This window comes from Varroa jacobsoni, unplaced genomic scaffold (genome assembly GCF_002532875.2).
Source record: "Varroa jacobsoni isolate VJ856 unplaced genomic scaffold, vjacob_1.0 scaffold_1086, whole genome shotgun sequence".
In the NCBI taxonomy this organism is placed as follows: domain Eukaryota; kingdom Metazoa; phylum Arthropoda; class Arachnida; order Mesostigmata; family Varroidae; genus Varroa; species Varroa jacobsoni.
In genome coordinates this window covers 329,014-335,013 of record NW_019213988.1, presented here as the reverse complement: position 1 = coordinate 335,013, position 6,000 = coordinate 329,014, and the positions used below count along the sequence as shown (strand labels likewise).

At 43.7% G+C, this 6,000-nt stretch overlaps 1 protein-coding gene across 2 annotated transcripts in view; it reads right to left on the bottom strand.

Moving 5' to 3' along the window:
• Nucleotides 1–6,000, bottom strand: part of LOC111266468 (GAS2-like protein pickled eggs) — a 60,995-nt gene that overhangs the window by 18,391 nt on the left and 36,604 nt on the right. The gene's annotated exons all lie outside the window — the stretch shown is intronic.

Genomic DNA, 6,000 nt, shown 5'->3' with positions numbered 1-6,000 from the left:
ATATCACAACATGCACAACCTTTAAAGAGGAATCTGTTCTTTGTGTATAGCGGTAGCGTTTCTACATAGAACCGCTACAGCTATACACGATAGTGCAAATTTAGTATGTGTAAAATTTTTTTGCTTATTGTTGGATTATCTTATATTACTACAGTTACTATCGTTACAAATAACATAAACGCTCATTAAATATATGTCCATCATTAAATCGGATACAGATGTGGGGTAGGGGTGCCACCGTGAATCATTTGAATTATCCAAAATGAATCATTCAAAGAAAGATCCTACAACTAACTAATGAGAAGTTCCAATATGACGCTAGTGTCAAGCAGCATCATAGCAGCGGTCAGGGTCGCACGCAGGCCAACCGTCTTCCTACCTGTTTTGAAAGAACGATAAGGAAGAGTATGACTCACAATCGTATGACGTGGCGCTCATCATGAGCCGCTTGTACTCAGGCGCCGAGAAGAACGGTTTTGCGCTCAGCGCCACCCTTACTAAGAGAAATGACAAATTCAAAAGACTCGAGAGAAAAATAGCTTGATCTGAAATGACGATCACGCGTACGTACTTGTAAATTTACCTCTGTTGTACAAGCTGCACTTACTGATTTAGTGGAGCTTGATTGTTCATTGCATATGCTTTATGGCCCTCTTTTCGGTGATACTCAAAATTGACACAGACGCTGCACACGTTAACTGACTCATCCCGCGCCTGCAGAGATTAGAACGAGCCTACTACCGGCGGTAAGAAGCGGATAAACGCTGGAAGACAACGTGGCGTGGTGACAGGAGCACGTGTTTGGAAAATCGTTACCACGGCAAATGCAATGTCACCGTCAATCGACTCACTTGATTGTTCACCGGCCCGAAAAACCGGTCCAAAATGAATTTCAGAACGTCTGCTCTCTTTGGGTCCTAAAAAAGCCTTACGTCGCCCTTATGAGTGTATATATGCTATTCTTATTACTCACTTCGTTAGCGTATGGACTTAATTCCTATTCTGATCTGTTGCGTGCGAAGGCACCGGCTAAAGCCCAGATAAAGAGTCGCTAATTGTTTCCGCTTATAATTCAGTTTCCTATTGATTGCAGTCCCCAATTTTTAAATACCCCGCTTATTTCAACGTCCATACAAGACTTCGTAAAACTAGCTATTCTTCCATCGTAAGCCAACACAAAAGGTCCCATTCTTTTAAATTGTCTGAGAAGGTAGTATTTCAAATGGATAAGCAGAACGCAACAAATGCACCTTCATTCACAGTTTCAATGGCGAGAGGCTATCAACGAATCTGGAAAGCATCCATAGGTCCCCACATTCCGCTTCAGCTGACTATTAGCATTGTTGTGCAGCATAAGGAAATCGAAAATGGAGGTCAAGCTCAACTCACGCTGTTACCTCAACAGGCGCTCGTTCTAAGCATGTGACGCAATTGACAAGCAGGTATTATACCCCGCACCGCCAGCATCAGCATCAATACAAATGCAACTTTTTGCGCGGTGTAAACAGCTTCTAATGTAAAATTGGCTATCCGCTGCCTCTACCGGCGAATCGATAGTCATCGCCAATAGCGGATCCTTTTAGTCGTAACATAACGTATCCGCAATGGCACTGGTACTTCTGCCGCGACAGCGGTGGGTTGTTACCTCGTCGATGAGCGGTGCCGCTCGCTGCTCCTAAGCAAACAAAAGAGGCACCTGCTAATATCTACTTAAATGATTTTAACAGAGGATACTACCTCTTACAAAGATGCCTCCATCTTCCAAAGCGATGACGATATATTGAACATTAGACATATTTAGTTACGATCATCATGCATCGCTGCCAACCCCTCTCCCCTAGCCTCCCCCATCATCGAAAAGCCCTAATGTCTTTTTGCATCTACTGTATATGCCATCTGCTTTTCGTTTACTTCTCATTGTTACTTTACACCTACCCCCGTCTGCATCCGCATCCCGATGGCTTCAAAATCCCTACGCTTAACGATCGATAAGAACGTATGTTTTGACTTACAGTGCCGTGTTGATGTCTTATAGAACTATGTAACTTCTCTACATAATGCTTTAAACAGCGATACTGAAACAATACTGCTGCTGCTTGTCGTTGGTAGGGGGCAGGTAGCGAGTGACAACGATCCGACGATGGACGATAAACAACAGAGGCATGAGGCAAATGCTGCAGCCATTAGAGCAGCTAATAGGACAAGTGATTGGCAAAGCTCATTCATGATGAATTCAATGAGAAAGACGGGACGACTCTGCTCCCCGCGAAACAACAGATCTATATTCCACAATTTTTACCCGAAATAACAGATTTAGTCGTGAGCACACTCTGACTGATTGAGTGTTGTTGGCCAGTGATGAATAAAATGGAAAAGTCACCATTCACCAACGATGGCAAAAGCCGTTCGGTCTGTAACGAACGGTTCACTTTGTAACCTTCGATCATATATTATTAGCTAGAATAATCAACGGGGACGAGGAGAAGCAGACCTGGCTGTCGGCCGGGTCATGACTGGTAAAGCATGGGCCATGGCCTGCCTACTTGACTGTGTAACTGACGCGCGTCAAAGCTATGTCATCTATAGCTAGCGATATGACGGCGATAGTGATGATAAGTGTTACCTCTACTAATCTTGTGGCTTCTCTGATAGGGGCCCCCAAGACAGTCGCAACGGTTACTAACGGAGCTAACTGGCACAACCGTCTCCGTTATGACGCTGATACAGTCGATATCAACTTACGGAGGCTGCGTGACATCCCTCTTGGTAGCATCAAATGGTAGCATGAAATGAATGACAACAAACAGTGAACAAAAGCTCACCGGCCCGGGCCAAATCGGGCTTACGACGAGACCTCACCGTGTATATTGTACAACGCATCGTTATCCACCGAAACTCATGTTTTTTTTCTTCGCATTTTAATCGCCATACGTTGCGAATCCAACCAGATTGCCTTATTAATACGTAGAGGAAAGGAGAATAAGGACATTCTATGAACTAACTACGGGCACAATAAGTTAGTCACTTGCTTCTTGCCTTTCCAAGTCAGCAGTATATAATTTGAACTTGATCTATCGCGGCAGTCGCTGACCAGGTTTGCACCGAAGCTGAAGTGATTAACACTAATGATGTTTCCGATACTCATTAGATCTAGTTGAGATGACAGTGCAGTAGTCCCGATTCGTATTCCCCGAAGAAGAAGACGTATATTGAATCTTTTCTATACAAAACAGCCAAAATGTATTTGGCGTCATCCAATATAATTTTTACACGTGATCATTATTAGAGGGGAGACATCTTAGGGCTGAGCGTTCTTCATTTGTCGCTTTCTGGGCGTTTGTTTTCTTTAGCCAGCGAAAATAAGTAAACGATGCTGTCACAAACTGCGGCTGCTCGAAGCTGCTCGCCAACGCCCGCTCATCATGCGCTCAGTTTAGGAGAACAGATACGATCACACGCCGACACTGTCCCAACTCACAAACCTTTCGTTCCTGGCTTTTGTCCTTCTTGGTGCTCGTCGGCCATGCCAGGACACAAGAAAGGTGGAAGCGGCGGTCAAGTGCCCTGTCATGTGGGGGAAGACTGCTGGCCGTACGAATGGCTGCTGCAGAAGCAGTGCGGTTCTTTACTTTGTATTTTTATATTATTTTGTCAATCCCTCTCGATCACATTCTGGTCCTCTCGTAGGGCCCCTCATCGTCTATCAAGATTACACGGCCGCGGTCCGTGACAGTCGACTGGTTCCTTTCTGTCAGTGGTGCGATAGGATGGTGCTTTATGTGGCACCAGCACGTAACGCAGGATGGAGATCTCTCTTATAGCCGCTCTTTCCTCTGGCCAGCTGACTGACGCTCCCTCTAGAAGCGCCATGATGGAGATACGCACAACATCCCCTTTTAAGCATCGAGACCAGAGGAGCGTTAACGCATTGGCTTATCATGTATCGTGTAGCAGTCGCATCGATCTAACAAATGTCGACTCAGTTCCGTCTCGATGAAGCTTTTTGCCGTGCGCTTATCCTGCCATTCTTATGATTAACCCTTACTTTGGTTACTGCTATTACCACAATCTTTAACATAGACGTCCTCTTATACTGCACGCTTTTGCATATATTTACATATAAATCGTATCTAGCCACCGTAGAGGAGCCAACAGCAGTAACGAATAAAAGATCGAGAACGGAGCATTTAGGATTTGAAGGAAGGCCCTGTCCACCCGAAGGAGACAAGGCAGCTATTTGTTGATGCTTCGTCAAAACCTGCCCCTTGGTGCCAAAAGCCTTTGTCCGGCGACCACGTCTCTGCTGCCGCCTACGGCGGCGGAAATGCAAAACAGAAAGAGAGCAAGTCAGATGTATACAAAATACGAGCAACATTGATAGCGGTTCTGATTGGACAAACCAGACCCATTTTATGTCTTCCAGAAAAGTTGGTAATAATAGGTCTGCAAGTGTAATAGGTAGAAAACGATGCGGTTCGATTGATTAAACGCGTTTTTCTTAAGGCGATCCCATAAAGATATAAGATAGAATAAAAAGCATACGATGATAAAGAATTTATGAAAAGAAAAAGGCAGCTGCAGAGACTCTTAACATTGCCGCCTAGCTAGTACGCTACAAGTACGTTTAATGAATCCAGTAATATCCCTTATGAGTCGAAACCGAGTGCTCGATTTACATGAAAGGATAGCCGACTAATAATGAAACTTTAGCGTAGTACTGATTTTAGCTTTGACAAAATATCAGCTGAGGTAAACAGCATCGTAGGTAATCAATCTGTGACCGGGCACAACCATAAGCTTGTAATGCATGATACGGGGTACATATAACCTATGAATGTAGATATTTCCCTCTTTAAGTCCTTCATCACCACCAGTAAAAGCAGTAGCCGTTGTAATTTTAACTAGACCAACTTATTATCTTTAAAAACACGTCAAACAGTGGCTGACAACTTAAACGTTAGATGCAAAACGCGAAATACGTTATTTCTAAAAGGTCAACCCGTTGACATAGGCTGTTGCTTTTTCGGGTTTAGAAGTCTGCAAAGAAGCAGCTAAACATCATTCATCTGCTTCCTTAGATCTAGAACTTTTTACGGATGACCTAGTTATTTATGTCAAAAGATATAAATAATTATGTCATCTATAAATTTTACATTGGCTGTTGCCTAGGGCTAAACCGAAAAGATCTATCTATCTATTGCCGCACCGAAGGGTCTGCAATTGTGAATTTACCTAAAACCTGTTGTTGTTTTGAATACACCGAATACATTCTCTTAGGGATAACTCATCTACGTTTTTCTTATTTCAGCTCTACAGCAGCAGTCGTCGGCTTCGGGATACAATGGCAAAGCGCGAATGTCTACTTGAGGCCAGAGATTCATCATCAGTCCCCCCGGGCCCCAGCTGGCAGTGTTTGGTCAGAAATAATCTAAAGGGATATAGATCAGGTCAAGTTAAGTTTCGGCGTTGTGGTAGTTTTCAGTCAGGACACAGACTAGGATCGTTTCCTGTCATCCTAACAAAGAAGCGTATCCGTTCTCTGCGTAAAGTATGCTTCTTTTCGTTTTTGGTCTCATGCTTCTGATTTGGAAGATCACAACCCAGCGAGCGAGACTTATCATTGCCTCGGACGTATCTTCTAACCTAAGATTCGGAGGGATCTCCAGCGCTGACGGCATTTTTCTCAGCGTTGTTCCACTTCAATCATTCGAGGTTCAGTAGAACTTCTACAAGTAAACGATTACAGCAGCCGGCGGCTTGCAATAAATAAGCGCTAATATTTGGAGAAATAAGTAAATATATCGGGGCTTTGAATTTCTCGGAAAAAAAGTAATCGTGCATGAGTCCATTAGGGCATGTGATTTCAAATGAATCTTATTTGCATAGAGCGGATCTTTGCTTCGTTTTAGCCACTAGTTAATTTAGCTTAGAAGCATGGGAATGTACCGCGTGGAGAAGCAATAATGTTTCGGATTGGACAAATATTATGGAATCATAGAG